Source organism: Sylvia atricapilla, chromosome 2 (genome assembly GCF_009819655.1).
Source record: "Sylvia atricapilla isolate bSylAtr1 chromosome 2, bSylAtr1.pri, whole genome shotgun sequence".
NCBI classification, from domain to species: Eukaryota; Metazoa; Chordata; class Aves; order Passeriformes; family Sylviidae; genus Sylvia; species Sylvia atricapilla.
The window spans coordinates 430,616-455,483 of record NC_089141.1 but is presented as its reverse complement, the minus strand read 5'-3'; positions in this window follow the sequence as shown (position 1 = coordinate 455,483).

Below are 24,868 nucleotides of genomic sequence, written 5' to 3'. Positions count from 1 at the left end.
TCTGATGAACAAGTTCAGTTCATTAGGTCGACTATCCTTTAATCTAAATTCTGCATGTAGTATGCAGTTGTCAGAATTTTCTTCTGAAGGAAATTGAGGACATTAGTGGTAGGAATTTGAATCCTAGTGGTAAGCTGTCAGAAGGGAAGTTGAGGTGTCTAATAAGAAGCTTAGAGGTGGCTTTCTATATATAAGTAACTTCTTTTTCATTGTTGGGTGTGCTCATTAGAGCTTCTAACTCACACAACTTCAGTTCGCTGACAGTAATTAGTGAATACCGAAAACACAGAAGTGAAAAAAATACAGATGGAATCCTCCTAAATGGAGCTTTTGTAGCCTGGAATGGATTGATCCCCTTGCTGAGGCGGGCACTGCAGCCTCACCATCACAGGGTGGGTGTTTCGCTGCGCTGCTGATGCAAGGTGCAGAAGGAGATTTGTCTGTCTTGGCACACCCAAGATGCACTAATGGAAACGAGGTGGGATGAGCCCTGGAGAGGGAATGAACAGAGCAGAGTTTTATAAACACGTGCAGCTGAGGAAACTGTGCTTAAGAGCAAAAGCGCAGATTTTAAATTCACTGAAAATTCCTCGAGAGCTGTCAAATTACCGTTGATCTGTGTAGTCAGTTCCTGAGGAAATCAGCACGTTTCTTCTCTCCTCAGTCTAATTCTGGCCATCTCTTGTGTAAGGAGAAAGCAGAGCTGAATCTTCATCTGAGAACAGACTGCAAGTCAAATAATTAAGCCAAATAACTTGTTTTTAAAGTGACTGCTAAATATTCATCAGTGCGAGAACGAGATTTTAAAAGATGAATTCTTTACTTTTCTCAAACTTTTGAGTGGCCTAAATAATCTCATCTTGTGCATGGAGCACTTGAGAACATTTTACTGTTTGGTAAAATTTTAGTAATTACCTAAAGGTGAGAAGGCATTAGCTGCTGCCAGCCTTAAAGAGAAAATATTAGCCAGCAATCTGATAATGAATATTTGCCTAATGAATAGTATCTTCACAGGAATCCAACAGCAATTGTCTATATCTTCATTTGTCAAATTTCTGTTGTCAAATATGTTCACAGGAACACCAACAGCAATTGTCATACGTAAACCACAGAAAAGATTAAATGTGTTGAAATTGCTTCAGGATGTTTTTCAGAGTTTATATGAGTTAGAAATGTTCAGTTTTCCTGAGGAAGAAAGTTTTATTAATGTCTTTTAGGGATAATTGATTATTATTTTGGGGGTGGAAAAAGCTATCTTTCTGGTTCAAATGTATTTTTAGCTCTTTTGTTAGCTTACAGTATGCAAACACGGGCATGAAATGATTTTTTTGCTCTTACTCAGAGGAGGTACAGAACTAGCACAGAACTCTAGATTTAGCACCTCTCTCTCTTTGTTCTGTGGCTTATTAAATGTGCATCTTTTATCAGTTCAATATTAGCTTATATCAGACATCTTTAATCTGGAGTATAGTTTTGGTATAATATCACCAAATGTCAGAATAGTAATTAATATGTGCACCTGGAGCAACTCTCATTATTCCTGCTCATGTTCAACCCAGGAAGGGATTGGCTAAATGTCTCATTTATTTCTCAGACTGCCTAAAAACCCTCAAAGAGTTAGATTGTGTAAGGTAGAGTGATAAAACCCTCAAAGAGTTAGATTGTGTAAGGTAGAGTGATAAAACCCTCAAAGAGTTAGATTGTGTAAGGTAGAGTGATAGCCAGAGTGACAACTGACATTTGGCCGGTAAAACTGAACCTTTCTTAGGAAAAAAACCTGGGAAAAGTTTGTTTTGAGGATGCCTGGCAGAATACTGAGACTTTCCAGAGCGTGAAGGATAACACAAAACGCCAGGAGCTGCCCAGAGATACCCAGTGCTGGATCCTTCCAGGAGCACTTTCCACCCCTGGCCGTTCCATTTGGGAGCAGGGAGTTCCAGCAGGAGAGGGCACAGCGTCTCTTGCCCTTTGAGGGGGAAAGGAGCTCCAGGAAAGCTCTTTGGGCACTGCATGGATGGGCTGGAGGATTGCTGGTGGGGATGAAGGCAGATGTGGCATCCCCCTAGGTGGCTCAGAGTCAGGACCCCAACTCCAGGACTGCTTCCGTCTGGGAAATAAAGGAGCACCCACCGAAAACCCTTTCTGTGATGCAAAATGAAGTGATGCAGCTTTCAGTTTTAAAAAATGGCAACCAGGGGTGGTGCAAAAGCTCAGAATTCCTGCAGCTTTTCTGTCCTGCTAACTCACTCCAGGTGTTGGAGCAGAGGGACCATTATGAAAAATATGGGTCTTGTCAAATTTAGCTCCTCCTTCACTCAACAGTTCAGAAAACAAATGGTTTCCAGCATTTAGGAGGCTGTCAGGCTTTTTTCTCATGTTCATTGATGTTTTTTCCTGGATGCAAATTCCCGTGACAGGATGATACTTATGCTAATTGAGACAGTTGAAAGTTCTGGGTTGTGGGGGGAAAATGCTTTTTCTGTTGGTGGGAAATGAGCTCCTGAGCTTGTGATTAAAACCTGGCGAGGAGTTGTAGGGTTTTTATTTTAGTTTCTCTCTGGGTAAAAATATAAAATCTTGAAAGGGAGTGGTCTGAAGGCACAAGTGGTAAATATTCTGGAATCCCAACAGGAGCAGGTAGCCACAGCCTCAGCAGAGTTGTATCAGATGAAGATTTGTCTTCGCCTTTCAAGCTGACAGTGATTTTTCCATTAAAGCGAGAATTGTGCTGTAAAATCTTTTCAGACTCAGACCTACCAAATATATTTCATATCTTATCTCAGTACCTTTTCCTCCTTGATTCCAGCCTGGGCAGGATTGACTCGTTTCAGCAGGCAGATGTGGCAGCAGCACAGGGCTTTAGGCAGGGAATAAAGCAGTGAAAGGGTCTCAGCTCACTAGCAGCTTTTCTCGCTGCGATACAGAACAAAATGTCATCGGTTTGCCCCGTGTTTGCACTCAGTCTGATATCACTGCCCACAAGGCATCTGCTGCAAGATTTAATTCTGTCACACTGCAGCTTTTAGCGGGGGAAGGAGCTGAGTGTGTGCAGTTAATGTTGTGCTGTCCAAGGATCCGTCCAGATATAAATATTTTACATAAACCTGAAAAGACCGAGGCTGTTTGAACACACATCAGGGCTGCAGAGGGTAAAACACTGCTCACACCTCCCAGGGGCTGGCTGGGGGTATGAAAACCCCTAACACATTGCAGGCACATTTCTCCAGGCCCCTCTCAATCAGAAAGATGCCATCTCTGCAGGGGAAGAGGTAAGGACCAGAGGGAGGGAGAGAACACACTCACCTGGCGGAGACAACACACTCACCTGGCGGAGACAACACACTCACCTGGCGGAGACTCTGAGCTGCTCTTCGTTTTTGTTGTGTTCTGTCACGGATCTAAAACTTTGATGGGTGTGTGGGGCGCACAGGGAGAGAGATACCAGATAAATAAAAGAGGGGATTGGAGAATGGTTTGGGCAAAGGAAACACATTATTTGAATAAAGAACAGCCAAAAAGTGCGTGAGAGAAGAGCGTGGGCTCCTGTGAAAGGTGTGCAGAGCAGGACTCTCCGTGTGTTATTGGACTCGGCATTCCCTTTGGCTTTGGCACTTTGTGTACGGCAAAAGCTTGGAAACTGAATGATGGAAATAACGGGAATACGGGGCTTTTCTTCTTCGCCTCTCCATCTTCTTCCTGTCTATATCAATTAATCGTTTTGCCCTTTGCCACTTAACTTATATCTGGAAAAAAACATGAAGCCTTGAAAAAATACTGAATTTTAGGGGTGTGGGTGGGTGTGGGGGATTTTTTGGCTGCTTTTTTTTTTTTTTTTCTGGGTGTTTTGTTTTGTGGTTGATGGTTTTTTTTGGTGTTTTTTTGGGGTTTTTTTTCTTTGTTTTTGGGGTTTTTTTTGTTTTTGTTTTTGTTTTTTTTTGTGTGTGTGTGGTTTGATTTTTTGGGGGTGTTTTTTTTTTTGTTTTTTTCTGGGTTTTTTGTTTTGTTTTGTGGTTGGTGGTGTTTTTTTTGGTTTTTTTGGGTTTTTTTTTTTTTGTTTTTTTTTTGTTTTTTGTTTTTGGTGGTTTTTTTTGTGTGTGTGTGGTTTGATTTTTTTGGTTTGTTTTTGTTTGTTTTTTTTTTTTTTTTTTTTTTTTTTTTTTTTTTTTTTTGTTTTTTTTTTTGGTGTTTTTTTTGTTCGTTTGGGGTTTTTTGGGGGGTATTTTTTTGGTTTTTTTTTGTCATTAACAACTTGCTGCCATCCTGTAAGGCCGTGTGGGCTGCTGAAAGGTGAGTTCCAGGGTCACCTGCCCAGATCCAGCGCTGGGGGTGTTTCAGGGAGCCCAGGGGCAGCACAGCCCGGGGGGAGATGTGCCCTGTGGGTGCACAGCAGCTGATGGAGCCTCTCAGAACACCCCTGGGTGCTGCAGGGGAACACTCTGGAAGGTGTGTTGAGCCCCATTCCCCTTTTCTCCCTCTCAGGTGCGTCTCACACCTGGCCATTAGCGCTGTGATTTTCTCCCCTTTCACAGGAAAGCAGCACTTCCCAGTTGTATTTATTCCTTTCGGTGAATTGTCACGAGCCTTTTCCTTCAAAAACAACTAACCTGTAATAGCAAATGTTAAGGCAAGTTTAAAAACATAAATCTAAAGTCAGGAAAGGTAGAAGCTTGAGAATTGGGCAAATTCGTGGTTTTGATGCTTTCAAGTGTGCCCACTGTTAAGGAGAGAGAAAATGGAATTCTCTCCCCTATTTCATACGCTGCTAGATTTGACCCAAAACAGTTGTTTTTTTTTTTTTTTTCAATGAAACTGAAATTCACAGTTTTCATTTTTTCTGCCCAGTCAGATGTAGTGGTTAACATGAACGGGCAGCTTTGAAACCCCTGTAAGCACCAGACTCCCTAAGTCTCATCGCTCAGTCTGGTTCCCTGCATTGCTGTAAGGTCTGTGCTGGTGTAAGATATGACTTTGCTCTTCCTTTTCTGTTGGTTGGAAAGACACGTGGACTGTGCCATAGGAACAGGGGGCCTTAAAGGGTACATGTATTCAGGGCATCTTCCTGGTTAATGTGGGTTTTTTGTTTTTGGTTTTTTGGTTTTTTTGGGTGTTTTTTTTGTTTGTTTGTTTGTTTTTGTTTTTGGGGGGGTTTTTTTGTTGTTTGTTTTGTTTTGTTTTTTTTTTTTTTGTGGTGGGTTTTTTTTTTTTTGGTTGTTGTGGGTTTTTTTGTTGTTTTTTTTTTTTTTTTTTTTTTTTTGTGGGTTTTTTTGGTGGGTTTTTTTTGGGTTTTTTGTTTGTTTGTTTGTTTTGTTTGGTTTTTTTTTTCCCCACTTTTTGAAGATTTTTAGCACGTGCCTTTCATTCCTGAATATAAAAAAAAATCTGTTCTTGGCTCTTTTCCTTGACTACTCCACTTTCATCCTAACACATTTTCGTGTCCCCCAAGGACATTACATTGGGAATTTCTCTTCTAAGCCTCATGATTTTTTTTTTTTTCCCCCCTCCCCTACTGTTAGATAGCAAAAGATTTTACATTTGTTGTTGATTTCCCGCATTCCTGGTAAGGAAGAGTGGTTGTCATTGTTGTAAACGTGAAGCTGTATTTTTTATCTGTTCTGCCTTTCCATGAAGGATGAATTAGTGTTTGTACAAGTGACATGACAGCAAGGATCATTATTTCTGCTGCTGCCCTGTGGGGAATTCACTAAATTGGATCTGGAGACTGAGATATTTTCCATCTCAAGGATGCTGCTCTCTTACGGCAGCTGCCTCTGCTCTTTCTTTCTCGATTTTCATTTCTTTCATGAATGTTTTTCTGTCCTCTACAAATCCTGCCAGAAAATCCACATTAGCAGTAATGTTGTGTTTCACAGCATCCAAACGTGAAGTGATTCTGCTCACAGAGGCCAAGCTGCTGCTTACAGCTCTGGAAGCTGAACTTTTCCCTGGCTTTAGTAGGGTGCAGACTGATTTCTTAGCATTAGAACTTTCTGTTGGAATCATAAAATGGTTATGGAATAACATTCACCGGGCAACAGGAACACATTTCCCAGTAAAGGATGAGGGTTCAAACACAACCACATGATGGTGCTTTTTGGGTTGGGTTGTTCAGGTTTTTTATTTGTATTTTTGGTGGGTACTTTAAGCAGCAGTTCCCTTTAGCAGTGGCCTTCCCTAAAACGGGCTGTGGTATTATAAAGTGCTTCACAGCACTTTGAACGAGTCAAGTCCAGCCTTCTGTCTTGATTATGGGCTTCTTTTTGTCTGTGCCGTGACAAAACAGTAGAGTCTAACAGGTCTGTTACAAAACTGGCTTCAATATCTGTTTTCTTTTACTGCTGCTGCAATCCCCATGTCCTTCTGCTTCCTTCTTTATCATGTAGCTGCGTGCTCAGCTTGTTTGCACTGGGGAACGCAGGCTCAAAAAGAAATCAGCTTGGGTGGAATCCCCAAATTTAAAGAGATGCTGTCTGAGGGAGAGTTTCTGCTGAGTCCCAGGCAGCACATTCACAGCAAATACTCACAGACTGCTCTTGTGTTAGCAGCAGTCCAGAAACTCTCCACTGCCTTTGTGCCTCTGTGGGAGACGGAGATGTGCTCTGTGAGCCTTGCCTCTTGGCCACCCTGTGAAACAATTTGCGTTACATAAAACCTGTATTTGAATTTAAACGCATCACAGACACTTTATAATATCGTGAAATTTTGCCGGCCTTAAACGTGAGTTGTGTTTTCTTCAGTAACTCTTGGTAGTTGGCATCTGTGATCACGACATCAAAGTGCATCTTGTGGCTATGCTCTTAGATATATAAATCCAATTGATGAAATACTTTAAAACAAAAGGAAAAAAAATATCCAAGCGAAACCAAACTAAAAGTGTTCTAGCAACTCCAAGCCCCACCTTCTGGTCTCTCTGACATATTGCCACAAATTGTTGTGAAATTAATCATAAATTAACATCCCCATCACTGGCCATCATTAACTCAATTTCTGTTCCATTTCTTAGGATGAGATTTACACTTACAAATTCAATCTGGGTTTTAGGGTTTTTAAAGCAATGCCATGTTCCTGCCTTACCTCCAGACAGCTGGGTCCATTCTGAATGTGCGACTGCACCTTCTTGTTTTGTGTTTGTTCTGCTGAAGAATTACTGTTACCAATATTAGCATGTGCCACTTACAATGGATTGTAATATTGTTGTGATTGAAATAATGATGCCTGTACAAGAAGCTGCAGTCCCTGGCTAGATGAACATTTTTACACTGACTTTTCTGTTTAGCTGTGTGAGACCAAGGAGGTGTTAAATCCCAAGGCAGAACTCTCTTGCCATGCTGCAGTCTCATCTGCCTATTGACACTTAATCCTTAAGGTATTTACATAAGCTCCAAAGTTATTCTTTCTGAAGGAAGAATGATGAGTATTGTTCTGCCTACCATCAGTGAATTGCTGCTTTGGGAATGAATTGACAGTTTTTAAAGCATTGGCCACGACATTAATTACCAGACTTACTGGTAACTGAGTTTGTAAAGCCAGCTCAAGCCTCTCCTTTACTTTCTGGGACACTGAAAGGTTCTGACACTTCACTGCCTCACTGGTGGTGTCCAAGATAGCTAAAACCTCCTCACAGCAAAATCTGGTGAGAGGCTCTTAATCCTGATATTACCCTGTAATAAATGAGTCTTGGTGCCCTGGGCGTCTTTCAGGAAAGGAAGCTCCAGCAGAGCAAACTTCCCGAGTGTGTTTCATGTCAAGTCTTTAACATCTGTGATATCCACACTGACAAATGCCTACATTTTGGCCAAAACAGCTTTTTCTTAAAGCCCCTGCTGGGACAAACGCAGTGAGGAGGAGCCAGGAGCTCCTGGCTGGGACACACCTTCTGGACTGTCCTGGGGAAGATGCCACTGGGCTGCTGCTGTCCCACCAGAGACGAGGAGCCCAGATGTTTGACTGAGGAGCCCAGATGTTTGAGTCACCCTGTTCTTAGTGCCTGGATGGAGATGAGCGAACCTGCAGGAAACACGGATGTCTGCTGTCAGGTTTTGTCTTGCTGCTGGTGGGGGAATCCCTCTGGAGGAGTGGAATTTCCTGTGGAGAGCTGGAGCAAGGCTCCAGAGGTGGAGCAGCTGTTGGCTGCGTGTCTTCCCTCTCAATAGTGGTAAAGTCACACTCCTGCAGTAAATGCCACAGTCACCCCTGCAGAGCTGACCTGGGCACTCTGATGTGGCAAGAGATCATCTTGTGAAAAACGAGATTCACTTTCTAGATTTTAGGAAAGAGGTTTAATGAAAGATAAGACGATTAGGAGATAAGGAAAAAAAAGCAAAGTATGGCCGGCCGGGTGACTTGGCACTCAGCCAAGGCCACAAACTGCTATTTCACAGGCTTTCTTTAAATACCCTTTCTATTGTATCAGTCTGTTGAAGAGTCATTTTTTTCCATAAACTAGTTTTCATATTCTAGGAACTATTTTGCGTGGCTCCTCCTTGGGTCTGCCTTTTTAGAGCTGTGTGTTTCTTGGTTGTGTCTTCATCATCACCTTCATCATCACCTCCAGATTGGGCCTTGGTCCGTGCTTTCTTCAGATGGGAGATGCTGATAGCTGGTGTATCAATAGCAGGGTCCTTTTTGCATGGTCACTGGATGTTATCCCAGCCAAACAGACAGTTTAAACATACTCTATCACTACTACCACTATGTCTAATTTTCTTTACTAACAGCAGAAATAAAAAAAACTTTTATTCTTACCATAAAGTTATTAATCATAGAGTACATATTTTGCGAAAAGCCGACTTTATAATAGGTATTTATAACAATCTGGATTCAGAAACTGTTCTCTCTGAGGTTCTCTTGTTTGGAGTCTTGCTGCAGCAGCTGCAGTTTCTGTCAGGTGTGTGAATACAGGTAGGATTCCCTTGGGTGAGTTCCTGCAAACAGCACACCCAGGCACTTTTCCTTGACTCCCGGAAACATCTTGCTGTGCTTGATCCTCAGTTCTAGTGGAATTCCCTTGGCAGCAGGCACACATTTTCCATGGCAGGCCAGATTAGGCCAAAAACCTATTTATTCATAGTTTTGTTGATTCATAATGATGCTGGAGACTAAGGCTTGAGATGCTCTCCGTAACGCAACAGCTACGTATAAAATAATACAAAATTATTGTTTGAAGGTGGTCTAAAAGGGATGTTCTGTTGTCTGGGTGGAATAAAACCAGACTGAGTTTGGCAAAGAGCCCAGAGCTCTGTCGTTTGAAGAAACATCTTTCAGTCTGACGTAACAGTATTCAGTAGAAAACAGAGTTTTGGCATTAGGTTAAGCACTGTGCTGGATAATTTAAAGTTGTGATTGATTCACACTGTAATTGTCCTCCTGGATAACTATTCTCTACCCTAGTGGAGGACTTTGGGCACTCAGCTGCCCGTGGTTCCTTCTCAGCTCTGCCCTTTGAGCATTCAGGTGAAGTGGTACAAACTTTTTAATGCAGTGAAGTTCTTGAAAAAAAAAATATTGTTCTGAAATGCAGTTAAATTAACGTGTTGTGTACTGTTAGAGTCAGCTGGGGGCTGAGTGAGGAGTGAAATGAGAAATGAAGGGCTTGGACCCGTACCCTGTGCCCTGCCTCAGTGTTGGTTACTGCTCACCCCTCCTAAGGGATAAGTTCTGAACGGGGAACCAGTCAATGTCCTGGTCTAAACTGGGATTCATTTGCTGTGCCAGAAAAACCACTATCCCCAGGTATGATTTTGGCACCTAACAACTACTCTGGTAAAAAATGTCCTGAATTGAAGCTGCCTTAACTGTGTGTCTTTGGTTAGGTGTGTTTTAATTTATAACTGTAATCAGAGCTCTGTTATTCAATTAAAAAGCCAATCTTAATTCATCCTGTCTTAAACTCACCCTGTGATGTTTATGTTGCATGGTTAAAACCTTGGGGGTTTTTTAGATAATTGCATGACAGACAAAAAAAAATCCGTCATGAAAATAAATGTGTTGATATTTTGCTAAGGAATATAACAACCTCATGATTTAAATGATTCAGCTAATTATATGTCACGTTGTAAATGTATTTTTCCTTGGTAGAGTGCAGCTTTTGGAGAATACCTGTAGCAGCCCTACAGGTACATTCCCTGGGCAGGTCTTTCCTCCACACTTGGAGGGCTTTTTGCTGTCCAGACAAAGTTTTTCTTTGGTTGCACTATAAGTTTGCTCTGGACTTTATTTATTGTTCAGGTATTTATTGTGCAGTCAGCTGCTGCTGCAGACTTGAGGAAGAGGTTGGCTCACTCAGAGCCTTTTCTCTTTCCTTGCATCGCATTATCTGATGTGATCAAATAGATCTATTTGCAGACCCTGTGTCCCACAGGGAAAAACCAGCAATCCTCTGCAGCTGGCCAGTGTCACCAAAAGGTGACTAGTGTCATGCAGATGAAGAATTTACGTGTTAAGTTACTTATGAAACAATTTTGGTGTTATGACCCTCTTACAGATTAAGGTTTTGTAGAGAAATGGATGAGGGTCTCATGTACAACAGGAACACGGGTGACAAAAATGCTTTTGCACCCAGAAAGAAGGCTGACAGACAGTTCTTTTGACCCTGCACAAAATGTGGGAGTTGTTTGATCTCCAGAACAACAGCCAAGGCCTTGTTATACTTTTATCCACTGTATAACACAACTGGCCCTTTCTGCCTCAGTTTCCCTGCTGCGGCTGCCAAAGGCACAGAGGGGTTTTCCTCCAGGTGAGTGAGGGGTTAATTCCCTGCCCCTCTTCACAGAATCTCCTCAGGGCAAGAGAGAGGTGAGATTCTGTTGGATTTAAACACACAGAAAAGTTAAAAAGGCTGCAGAGAGGTTAAGAACAAGTTACCCTGTGAAGGTAAAGCTATTTAGATAGTTAATGCAGTGCATCAGTGAGTGCACAGACAGGGCGAGGCAGGAGATGACAGGACAGCACTGCAGGGAGCTGAGTGTGATTTTTTATTTTCATTTTACCGGGTGATGGCTGTCCCAAAATGATACGGTGTTTAAAAGTGATCGTACCTGACTTTTATTACATTTATGTAGTGGTCTCTTGAGTGAATTGCTCCAAATCTGTCTTGTATTTTTATACATAAAGTAGATATATCTCTTTCCCTTGAGACTGGACTGTTGTCTTAATTCACTTTGAGGACAGAAGATGTTTTTCCCTTTCCTTTTCTAATGAACCTTCCTCATCTGTAGCTGATTTTTGGACCAATAAGTCTCTGCTGACCTCAACCAGGCTGGGCATGCCTATTCAGAAATTCATATGGAGGTAGAATATTTTTAAAAAGACAAATATTTAGTGCTGGCCCTTGGAAACAAAATTCTCTCAAATCTACCTCTGCCAGCAGGTATAAAATATCTGAGTGATGCTTTTTCCTCTCTGTTGATGAGGATCTGAAATGGTGTGATTTTGGGATGTGCCTCTGTTTGTAGATCTCTGTCTGTAGATCTCCCCAAACTTCACCCATTGGAAACAGAAGCTGAATCATTCATTGTGATTTTTAATGATCCTTTTCAAAAGATGTATTGCTTGTTATTTATTATCAAGCATCCATGCTACCAAAAAAGAAATTAAATTCTTGTTTATAAGAAATATGAAATAAGATTTCCAATGTATTCAAATTCCTTTAGAATGCTTATGAGTAGTTACCTATACAAATAAATGTACCTTATTTGGTACATTTTTTGATGAAGTGTATTACGACTGCAGATAAATACAAAATCAATAGTCAGATAGGATAAATAGTCAATCAGCAGTCATTTATGGCATTTTCCTCTGAGTAACATCTTCTGAAATCTCAAATATTGGGATGTAGTTTAATATGTTGCAAAGTTGTCTGAACAGGCTAGTAAAAAATATTTTCCTAGGAGAGCTCTTTAGATGATTGAGAGATAATTTTCAGGATTTTAATGATTTATTCTTTTTTTATGTATGCTTTCCTTCTATTAAATCTGGTGAACTGCAGAGATGGCAGCATTTCAAGGAACTAACCTGAGGGGTTTAATACAAAGCACAAAAAGAATGGCCAAAACTTTGTCTGCTTCTGGGGTGTCACTGGAGTGCCCTGCGTTGTGATTATTGCTATTTGCATCAGTCCAAATATTAACACAATGCACAAGATGAAAATATGAGGTGCTGAGCAGAGAATTACCATTTTCTTCACCACAGAGGTGTTAGTTTCTCAGGAGCAGATGACGTCTGCATGTCTTTAGGGAGACGACTTTCCAGCTCCCAAGTCTTTCAGGAAAACGTGCACGGCACAATACACCAAAGAGAAACATTTGTTCTTTCCTTTTATTCACTCATCTTGGGCTTGTCAGCTGGTCTGAAACGTAGAGCAGAACCAAAAGAAGCCTCTCTAATCGCTTTGTTAACTCCTTTCTGTGAGTTAGAATCTCATCTTCAGAGAGGGGCAGACACATCTCTGGAAGAGGAAGAGGAGGCAGAAGAGTTTGAGCTGCTCAGGTAAAACCTGTGCCTCTGGTGCTTGCCCAGGGAGCAGGACACAGGTCAGAGGCTCCTGTGCTGAATCCACACCTCTTACAGGGCAGTTTCTCTACCCCCTCTGCTGCAGTGATTTAAAATCAAAGTAATCAGTAAAAAAATGCATCTAAAAAAGCCCTCCACGTCATTCAGTGCATTAGAGCCTTATGGTTTTTAAATTTCCTTTGCTCTTGTGTTGTGACCTCAAATCACGCTGTTTAGGCAATTATTTTAGCTTTATCATGGACCAGAAAACAAATTCCAAACTGGCAAACAAAATAAAATTAAAAAACCCCTTTCAGGAGGTCAGAAGGGAATAGAAAACACAGCAGCAGTGCAAAGTAGGTCCTACTGGCAGTCCTTGCTGGGGACAGCTGGCTCTTCCACTCCATCCAAACACATTTCTGAGTACTAGAGGCTGGCTTTTGTTTTCTGCATTCCCAGACACATGTCTGAGCCTTGAAAAGTGGCCTTAATGCCACCGTTTATATACTCTCGAATTCAAATGTCCACTGGAAAACGCAGCGCCAAAGCAGTACAGTACATCAGTCACCGTGTCAGAAAATAAGGAATTCCATGGCTGTTGATGGGGGACTGCACGATTTGGGTGACTTCTATGGAGATTGCCAGGTTACCTGGTGATTCTATTTCAGAATATTTATGAAATGGTAGGCTTTGCTTCTAGGAGCCAACAAAAGAGTCAGCTGAGTACTTTTAAGTTGTATTGCAGCTTTTTTAGAAAACCAAACTCGCTGTCTGAGCTCCTTTTTTCTCTTTGAGGCCCCTGGGATGGGAATCAAGCCGCACCTGGCATGTGGGCAGGTGATGTTTGTGATGGGAACTAATCGATTTGATGGGCACCTTCTGAAAGACAGAAGGCACTTTCAGGAATTTTGTGGTAGTTTTCGAGGAAAATAAATGAAAAGATGTGCACTGTTGTGGGATTTTTTGCCATATTGGTCAACATTGTTAGCTTCAGCGAATTTGACTGGGAATTGGAAACAAAACCTGAGCAGACTCAGAATAAATTAGAATAAAATCAAAGACGACGCTTGCAGGATGCCCTGCGAGGACGATCTGTAAACTTTCATACAGTTCTAACTGACAGAAATCCTGTTCTCATGCTAATACAGCCAATAATGAAGAAAATGTGGGAAAAAAAAAATACAGTGGATGCGTTGAAGAAGCAGGATTGTGCCGAAGCAGGCTGAATAATGGTGCTCTCTATGGGATGCCAGGCAGGCCCCCAGTGCTCACTGCTGCTGCAAAAGGCCCTGCTAATCCTGCCCCAGGAATTGTTTCTCTAAATCATGTTGGGGCTTGGATTCCATTGTGCTGGCTGGAGGCAGGGGCCGGTGTCTGGGGCTGGGACAGAGCGCTCTCCCCTTGCAGGGAGCATGCTTTGGGTGGTGTGTCACGCTGCAACTGCAGCTGACAGCAGCCTGCTCAAGGACCGAAGGCTGGAGGGAAGCTCTGCCTGCTTCCCGGGCTCTTTTCCCACCTGGGAAATCCGTCTCCTGCACACCAGGCTGGTGGGGACACTGGGGACCCTCCTGGCTCAATGCTTCCCTGGCTGCAGCGCCCAAGGGTGACGGCTGTGTCACCACTGTAGGAGAGGAGGGAGGGAGCCACAGCCAGTCTGGCTGCCAGCAGCTTTAACCTCAGGGTTTAGCAGTGCCATCTTACCCTGCAAGGGATTTCCCTCCCAAAGGCAGGGTTATGACACGACGGGAAGAGGCTGGGTTCGTAAGGATTTAGATGTCAAGGAGATCCAGCAGATCTGCATCCAGAATAGCTCAATTTTCCCCATAAAATCCACACTGAACTCGGTTCCATTCTGCTAATCAACAGGTAAATGCTGGGATGGGGAAAGGAATACAGTTTTATTCAGCACCTCATGTGAAGACCTGTCTGTAGATGTGTCTTGGTGTAAGAACAGAGATTTCACAAGGGTGACAAACAAAGCAAAGCCCCAGTGTTCCCTGCTGAGATCTCTGCTTTTAGGAGATTAGAGAACAGTAGAACATATTAAAAATATGAACTGTTGCTGCAGACAGCAGAGGAGTTCTGTAACAATGAACATTAAAACATATTAAGAATATGAACTGTTGCTGCAGACAACAGAGGAGTTCTGTAACAATGAACAGTAAAACATATTAAGAATATGAACATTTGCTGCAGACAGCAGAGGAGTTCTGGAAGCACCCAGCTCTGGGGATGATGTAGGAAATGATGTCTGCCTGGTGGAAGGCAGGGTGGTTCAGCAAACACGACTGACTGCCTCAGAAAGGCAGCAGAATCCTCCACCCATCCCTCACTTCTGTCCACTTGGTTGCTTTGTGATGCCTGTTTCAAGGGAAGGGGATATTTTGCAGAATTCTCAGCAGCCAAGGCAAACTGAGGTGGGCAGTGATGAGCAAGGAAGTGATTTCAACCAATTTCAGAATGTCAGTATGACTTTCTAATAAAAATATGAATTACCTAAAAGATCCTTCCCAACGATCCTTTTAAGGGAAGTCTGCCTAGAGATGCCATCATAGGCTTAAAAATCCTATTTAATTGAAGACTGTAGAAGGTAACCTCTTTGGTTTGTGAGGGATGTTCTGCTGGTTGGGGTGAGTCCTGAGTGGCTCTTAGTTTCAGTATTGGCCATTTCTTGGACCACTGCCCATTTCTCATCAGCTGTGAATCCTCAGACACCCTTTTCTCTCACTTGGACACCTTTATCTTGTAGTGAGGCATGGACCTGTACAGCTGAGACTATTATTCACAAATTGGTTTTAATTAAAAGTCTCAGAAAACGAACACTGAGGTATCTGCCTGTTGTGATTACAGGTAAGGTAATAAACATTCATTTGCCTGGTTTCTTCAGAGAACCAAGTGTTGCTTCACAGCACTTTTATAATCACAGTCTGGAGCCCACAGAACTTCTTCATAAATCAGATTAAAAAATACTTTCTTATAAAGCTAAATGACCTTATAGATCAATGTTTCCAGATAAGATCCAGCAAAAGCTACTCCAAAGACAGAGAGCATCAATCTTAGGTGATTCATTTCCTCAGCATCTCCCAGTGCAATTTAGGGAATAGAAAGTCTCTGCAATAAAAACTTTTCCCAAAAGGCTGAATATTTATACTAAGATGTCCTTAATAAGTACAAAAATTGCATCATCTCATATATAAGAGCTTTGTATAGTGCATTTGAAAAATCAAATCAGAAAAGTTGATGAACACAGTGTTATTCTTTTAGATGAATCATTTCTCTATCAAAAGCAGTGTTTCATTTTTACCTCAATTTTCAAATCATAAGGCAACCTTCTTATTGTGGCATCAGCTAGTTTTACTAGTTGACATTTGACTGTCCTTCAGTTTTCTGGGAGATCCTTATTTTCTCATTTAATGCATGCACATTCACAGGCGTGTGTAAGAGTGTGATGACTTTTGCTTGCCCTGGCTGGAGGAGGAGGAGGAGGAGGAGGAAGTGTGGTTTGCATAAAAGAGCTACAAGTCAGGAGTGATCACTTTTTAATTTTTTTTATTTTTAATTTCCAACACTGTCTGCCTCTGTTTTCTGGGTGAAAGACAGGGAAAACAGTTATTTACATGTCAGGAAATCATTTTAGGGATCTGAATCATGGAATCACAGAATCAGTAGATCAGCACAGACCTTCAGTGCCCTCACACTGCAGCCATGGCACTGAGTGCCATATCCATCTTTTCAGCATGCATCCAGGGATGGTGACTGCACCTCCTCCCAGGCAGACCATTCCAATACTCATCACCCTTTTTGTAAAAAAACCTTTCTCCTGATATCCAACCTCTATTTCCCTTGGCACAGCTTCAGACTGTGTTCTCCTGTTGTGTCAGTGCTGCCTGGAGAGAGAGACCAACCCTCAGCTGAGCACAGCCACCCTTCAGGGGGTTATAGACAGGGATCAGGTCACCTCTGAGTCTCCTTTTCTCCAGGCTGAACAGCCCCAGCTCCCTCAGCTGTTCCTCACAGGGTTTGTGTTCCAGCCTCGGTGCCTCCTCTGGATGTGCTAAAGCATCTCAACATCCTCCCTAAACTGAGATCCCAGAGCTGGACACAGCACTCAGTGTCCATCCCAAACTGGACACAGCACTCAGTGTCCTTCCCAAACTGGACACAGCACTCAGTGTCCATCCCAAACTGAGATCAGAGCTGGACACAGCACTCAGTGTCCATCCTAAACTGGACACAGCACTCAGTGTCCATCCCAAACTGGACACAGCACTCAGTGTCCTTCCCAAACTGGACACAGCACTCAGTGTCCATCCCAAACTGAGATCAGAGCTGGACACAGCACTCAGTGTCCATCCTAAACTGGACACAGCACTCAGTGTCCATCCCAAACTGAGATCAGAGCTGGACACAGCACTCAGTGTCCATCCTAAACTGGACACAGCACTCAGTGTCCATCCCAAACTGAGATCAGAGCTGGACACAGCACTCAGTGTCCAACCCAAACTGGACACAGCACTCAGTGTCCATCCTGAACTGAGATCCCAAACTGGACACAGCACTCAGTGTCCATCCTAAACTGGACACAGCACTCAGTGTCCATCCCAAACTGAGATCAGAGCTGGACACAGCACTCAGTGTCCATCCCAAACTGGACACAGCACTCAGTGTCCATCCCAAACTGAGATCCCAAAGCTGGACACAGCACTCAGTGTCCATCCCAAACTGGACACAGCACTCAGTGTCCATCCTGAACTGAGATCAGAGCTGGACACAGCACTCAGTGTCCATCCTAAACTGGACACAGCACTCAGTGTCCATCCCAAACTGAGATCAGAGCTGGACACAGCACTCAGTGTCCATCCTGAACTGGACACAGCACTCAGTGTCCATCCCAAACTGAGATCAGAGCTGGACACAGCACTCAGTGTCCATCCTAAACTGGACACAGCACTCAGTGTCCATCCTAAACTGGACACAGCACTCAGTGTCCATCCCAAACTGAGATCAGAGCTGGACACAGCACTCAGTGTCCATCCTAAACTGGACACAGCACTCAGTGTCCATCCCAAACTGAGATCTCAGAGCTGGACACAGCACTCAGTGTCCATCCCAAACTGGACACAGCACTCAGTGTCCAACCCAAACTGGACACAGCACTCAGTGTCCATCCTGAACTGAGACCCCAGAGCTGGACACAGCACTCAGTGTCCATCCCAAACTGGACACAGCACTCAGTGTCCATCCCAAACTGAGATCTCAGAGCTGGACACAGCACTCAGTGTCCATCCCAAACTGGACACAGCACTCAGTGTCCATCCCAAACTGAGATCAGAGCTGGACACAGCACTCAGTGTCCATCCTGAACTGAGACCCCAGAGCTGGACACAGCACTCAGTGTCCATCCTAAACTGGACACAGCACTCAGTGTCCATCCCAAACTGAGATCCCAGAGCTGGACACAGCACTCAGTGTCCATCCTAAACTGGACACAGCACTCAGTGTCCATCCCAAACTGGACACAGCACTCAGTGTCCATCCTAAACTGGACACAGCACTCAGTGTCCATCCTGAACTGAGATCCCAGAGCTGGACACAGCACTCAGTGTCCATCCTAAACTGGACACAGCACTCAGTGTCCATCCTGAACTGAGATCCCAGAGCTGGACACAGCACTCGAGGTGTGGCCTGACCAGTGCCCAGTCCAGGGGCAGACTGCAAAGTATTTTGGAAATCTTTACTTGAAACCTAAAACTGTGAAATCTATGGGGTTTTTCTGGTGGTTTTTTTTTTTTTTTTTTTTTTTTTTTTTTTTTTTTTGTTTGTTTGTTTGTTTTGTTTGTTTGTTTTTTGTTTTTTGGTTTTTTTGGGGTTTTGTTGTTGTTGTTGTTTTCTTATTCTGCAAAAAGGTAGCAGAAGAAATCAGAAAATATCACTTCACTCTTCTACTGCGAAACACAACAAAATGTGATTTGTGGAAAAATGCGGTATTTAGAAGAATCAGTGTCTGCAGTGCTGGGACTGAAGGTCAGGTTCAGGGGTGGGAGTGCCCTGAGTGTGGCCCCTTGGAGACGGGCAGGTGTGGCAGAGAGGGCAGCAGGAGAGAGGTTGGATTTCCTTTCTGTGTTTTGGGTCACGCAGGGGGAGCAGACAAAAGTACACAGAGCTTGGGGTCCAGGGTAGAATGGCAGTGGACAAAAGGCTGAGCAGTTTAGAGATTAAAAAGTAATTGTTTAACAAGGAAAATGTTTGGGGTTTTTTTTTCCTCTACAGGAGGAAATTTGCACTATGTCAGAGCAAATCCAGTCACTTGCCATAATGCAATCAGAAATACAAGGGAGCAGTTGGTATTTACAAAACAGGCAGAAGACTTTGCTTCTGAGAAAAAGCTTATCAACCACATTAGAAATCACCAACAAAAGCTGGGAAACTTGAGCTGATGAGCAGAATTCCAAAACAGGAGCTGCTCAATAGCAGTGAATAGATTGAAATGCTGGAATGCATTTAAATCACCAAATAGTCTGATGTTTGTCTCTGTGTAATCTCATTCCTTTTTGCTGTGTTGCTTTCATTGCCACCGCCTAATTCCTAAGTTTCCCAAGTGTAAATTAAGGCATAATCTGTATTATGGTAGGCAAATGAGTTAGGGAGCAGTAGAAACTGCTGTTGGTCACTTCCCTGGGCACCAAAGAGTTCCCATGTCAGCCAAAAGTCAGGTGATGGGACGGTCACTTCTGCATGAGAAAGGACCTTTTCCTACAATAGGAAATACTGCAAATTGTAACTAGTGTTTTTGTGAGAGCTGCCCAGAAAACAGGCACCGAGGGTGGGAAAAATACCCAGAATTGTAGGTGCTGGGTTAATTTGTTTCTTGGGGTTACCCTCTTCAAGCAGCTGAATTGTTATTCACCAACAGCTCAGTATTTAGGTATCAGGCAGTAAATATCCTACCCAGAAATAATACTTTACAGCCTTTGTATATCTGGACTAAGGTTAGACAAAAGATGTGCAACTCAATTCTTGCTGAAAATAGAGGCTGGTGTGACTCCCTTGGCGTGTTCCTCTGCTCTTTGGGCAGAAACCAGCCCGGATTTGGCTGGTTTGGCTTGCCATGTGTTGACTCTGGGGATGCTCAGAAAAAAAAAAATAAATGAGAAATTCCTGAGGCTTGTGGCTTTTCAGCCATTAAGACAGCAGTTTGGATCTGTCTCGCATTTGAGACTGATTGTTATCACACAGTGGGGTGACCTTCATGCCTGGGAAATTCCACACTGGACTGTGCCAGCCCAGTGAGAGCTCCCAGTGACTCCCTCAAGTTGGTTTCCTGGAGCAGCCGGAGTGAAAGTGGGCTCTGCCTCTCTGGGTTTTCATGAGTCAGTCACATACGTGGAAATCAATCATGTTTTCTGATGAACAAGATAACCTAGATAAGTATCGCTAATTCCTCAGCTCTTGAAGGCCACTCTCTTAGCTTTGTTATATTTTCATTTCTCTGGAATCAATGGAGAATTGATGTACGTAGCGATGTTTTTGTTTCTCAAGGCAGTCAATACCAAAAACGTCAAAAAAGATTGTTTTTTCTTTTTCTTTTTATCATCCCATTGTTAGCTTGCTTATGACAAGAACAAAAAACCAGTTGATATTTGGTAGTGATAATTGCTAGGAGGCAACACCAACAGAAAAATGCACTGCAAGACTCACGCTAGCGTGCTGCCTGTCAGTATTAAATGTGTTCACTTTTCAGAATTATTGTCACCTTAAACTGTCCAGAGGGGGGAAAAAAAAATATATATATATATATATACTAGCAGAGGTAATTTGCAAGGACATAACAATGAAGAGGAGTCCTCTGTACCTCAGAGCAAGCCTCAGAGAGGAGCCCCCATCATTTCCAGTGTCATATCAAGACTGGCAAAAGCAGCAGGAGGGGTTTGTTCTGAGTCTTGTGGGAAAGACTGACGCGCCGTTTGGTTTTGAAGATTTGACACTGAGAGAGAAAAACCCACTGTTTTGGTTCTCCAGTCGTTTAAAATCTTAATATAGGTACGCAGATTCCAGCTTTTTTAAAAATCCGGTTGCAAGCAGTAAGCAATTAACCCTCTAAATGCATCTCTCTATAATTTAGCCATCAATTAGCATTGTCCTAGTGCCTCACAAACTGTGACAAACAAGACGTAGGACAGTCTGTCAGAAACGAGTTGCTTGGAAATGGAATTATTTGTGGCTGAATGTTTTTGACAGAAGCTTTAAGCAGGGGAGAACAGAATTTAATGTGAAAATGAAAGCCATTTCTCCCACTGCAATCCTATTCAGATATGGGACCCTCCTGCTCTCCCCCTGGCTTTTTTGGTAGGTTTATGATGTTTTTGCTGCTGCTGATGTGTCTTAACTGTGAGTTTCCTGTGATGAGCAAAGGGGAGAGCAACAAGAAAAATTATGGTATATTAAGTAAAAGACAAAAAGGTTTTTTTGGGAAGGAGAAACCATTCACTGTTGGGCAGAGCTGTCTTCATTCATGACAAACTGACTTTTCCAGCTCACTTGGGTGCGTCTCAGTAATTAAAAGAGGGATGCATTTCCCATCATATGCTCACTGTGTGCATCAGCAGGCCATTTCTGTAAGCGCATATCTGAGATGGTAGGAAAAGGGTTTGCTTTCTGAAAATCCATAGAAAGCAGATCAAATATGTGTCCTCTCTGCAACTGCATCCTGAGCTGGGACCTGGCTGGCTTTTATGGGCTGATGAGGGGCACTGTGGGTCAGGACCTGAATGGAAACTTCCAGGAAAAACAAAAGTGTGGTAGGAAGTGCTCTTTGCTGCATCCATGAGAAGTGCTTGCCCTTTGACTCAATATAGCTTGATTACACCAATTTATGTGGTCCTGTGGGTTGGTGTCCAAACAGATCATTGCTTTTGGTGCTTGGGACAACAGCCTCCTCCTGTGGGGGCTGCCACAGTGTAGTGACAGGGCGTGAAATATCTGGTGTTTCTGATGGGCAGTAACACAAGCTGGGGAAATAAAACCTCAGCTAAACGCTCCAGCAACAAACCAGCTTGACAGAATTGTCTTTTCTTTCATAATTTACCAGCGGTGAACATATATTTGTACAATTAAGAAGGACATAGTGGAATATATTTAAAGAAGCTGTAAAGGCCACAGCAGCAGCTGGATGAAGAGCGACACGGTAACTTCATGAAGAAATTAATTAGCAGTAATAATACATGAGGTTTGAAGGAAATCTTCAGACCATGGACATCTAGTTTGCCAAATGTAGAGAATGCACTAGAAGAAGAGTCATTCTGTGCGTGTGTTCCACCCTGAGCTGGCTTTCCCCAGTGCCAGCTCTGAGATAAAATGAATTCAGGGGATATTTTCTTAACCCCCTCCTGCAGCCATTCCTGCCACAATGTGCACAGACAGCAGAAGGGCTGCTCATAAAGCAGAATGAACTGTGTTTGGTTAGTCCATAGCTTTGAACAAAGCAAGGAATTATGAAGGGCTGGGAATTTGTGAGCTGGCACTGGAACAAGGGGAGTGAAGAAAGAAGGGCAAAACACAGTGTGTCAGGGAAGGTTTACAGGTCTGTATAACTTTATCTTCATCACAAACTCATTTATACCAGATAAAACTACATGCAATTAACTTCAGTTAACTTATATTGCAGAATAGATAGATTTCTTTTAAGCTTTTGTGAATATCTTTTTTGTTTTCCAATTCCTGTTGCTAAAATGCTCAGTAATCTCAATTTATAATTATGGTTTTATAATAATTAATAATTAATTAATGCAGCAGATTTCCAGGTGACAAGGAGCTGGACCCAAGGTCTCGAGCTGCAAATGCCAGTGAAATGGGAGTGCCACTGTGCCTCTGAAGGAGCCAGGAAATTGAGGAGTGTTCTGTTTTATTCTTCCTGGGTAATCACACCCAGAACACTTCAATTTCCTGCTGCCTTGAGAGAATTGCAGTGTGGGGTAGGACTCCCATCATGTTGCAATGTTACCAGGCCAAATATTGCATATGAACTGACAAAAGGTGTCTGAAAAACAACTGAAGACTTGTCCCTTTGGAAACGATGATTTAATCTTTGCTTTTCATCCTTCGCATTCTAGACTTACACTTTCTCTTGACAGAGAGATTTTTCAGAGTTTTAACTCTAAAAATCTCTTCAGTCTTTTCATCTTCAAAATGATGCATGCTGAAGTAAAAAAAACTGAACATGGTGAAGGCAGACACTCTGAAATGAAAACCCTGAGATTTGGATTAGTCAAACAAATAAGCCATGCATGCAGTTTTGTGAGGAGTGCAAGTTCTGAATTATGTGCTATTGTCAAAAGTTCTGGAATAACTCAATCCTGTCTTTAAGCAGTCTTTCAAAATAGTATTCTAATTTCAGCCGAAGGTACAGATTCCTATTGAAAATTAAATTTTCAGGACTTCAACCTGTTAAATGAATTAAGTGAAACAGCTTCTGTTTTTCATAGAAATTAATTTTAAGTTTCCCATGGAATCCCCATGCTTGCCCTGAATTTTGTCTGTGGCAACCTTGTCCCTCCTCTCTTGCAACTCCTTATGGGTATTGATACGAATAACAGCACTAAATTGATCAATAAATATAAGCCATGCGTCCTTGGGCTGAAGCAGCCCCCTGGTGCTGGTGTGCAGAGGTGAGCCTGGCACAATTGCCTCCTCTCCTTCTGCAGGTAAACGCAGGGGATAATGATGGGGGCACACGTCTTCTGTGCACCTTTATTTTAGTTAATGCTGCCTGCAAAGAGCAACCTTCTGGGGATTTGACACACGAAACAATACTACTTTGTTTGCCAAAGTAGTGCTGATGGTGAGCTCTTCCTCCTTCTGCAGAAGATAAACCTCAGCCTTGAATTGAGACGATGAATTGTTGTGCTTTGGGGCTTCCAAAGAGGGCTGCATCTGCTGAGGGAGGTTATAAAGGAGCTCCCTAAGGCAGGATTTGTGCTTAAATCAGAAATAAAAACTGACCCACGGAGCCTCTCTCAGGCAGTCTCACTTAACACAGCTTTCTCAGTAACACTGAAATAGTGATGAAAATATTCACGGTGCTGGGGACGGGGCAAGAAGGGGATAAGGTGTTTACCTATAGCTTCTCTGCAGGGTTTTTAATCTGTTTTGTCCGTTTATATCTGCACAAGTGTTGACCTGTGCTAGCAGATGAAATGTGCTGACACAGCCCTCTAACCCTGCCAGCATAAATTTTAAAAAAATCATTATGTTTTGCTTTGTTTTCACTCTCTTTCCACGGCTCCCCCTGTTGCTATATGATTCTTGTAAACAAAACAAAATAAAATCTTTCGTTTGAGGAAATTCCCACAGCATAGTGGAGAAAACGATAGGTGAGGCACAAGGAGAATTCTCTTCCTTTTTAACATTAACTTTAACTAAGTGGTCAAGCATTTTGCACATCACAGGTGCCAGAAATATCTGCATAATATCTGTGTGCTTTTTGAGGAAAAATAAGTAGTTGACATAAGCAAGACATAATTTTAAATCTCGTGCTTGGGACAAAGTGTGTGTGTATGTACACACACATATATATACACACATATATAAAATTGAGTTTGATAAACGATTTTCCTACACAGCTGAAGGTTTGCTTAGAGATGTGCATACACCGTGTCAGAGGCTACACAAAAGTTCATTTGGCGCCAGTTGTGCACACAGTTAATTTGTGAAAACTCGTGTGGAGGGTTTCCAACTCTTATTTTTGGTGATGGATCAGGACCTGTCAGGGGCTGTTCTCTGTGTGTATGAGTACTGAAGCCCCAAAAAAGAGGATTTAAACAGAAACATTGCACAGCAGGGCTGGCAGGAGGAGCTCTGGGGTGACACATTCAGGATGCAGATGTTCCATTCAGGATGCAGATGTTCCCAGTGGAATCAGAGGATGGGGTCCTGCAGTGGGGCTCTGGAGGGGAGGTGACAGCTGGGTGACTGTAGTGGAGTTGATTCCTCAGGCACTGCTAATTGGATTGGAGTTGGTTCCTCAGGCTCTGCTAATTAGTGTTTGCAGAAGAATGAGGTGCATCAGAACGAGGTTTGCCGCTCTTGGTGCACAACAGACGTGTTTAAATCACACTTTGGTGGTGGAATGCCCAAGTTTATTCTCTCTCTGTGTAATACTGAAAGCTACCAACACCTCTGTCTGAACTGGATGGCTCTTACTGCTTCTGCCACATATAAAGCCCAAAAATCATTTGTTTACTGCCACAGAAACAGTAAGAGATGTACAGAAATGTCTTGGAGAAAAGCTTTTCATTCCAACTCTTGTGCATACCAAAAAAAAAAACAAACCAAAAAAACAAACAAACAAACAAAAAAAAACCCCAAAACAAAAAAAAACCCCAAC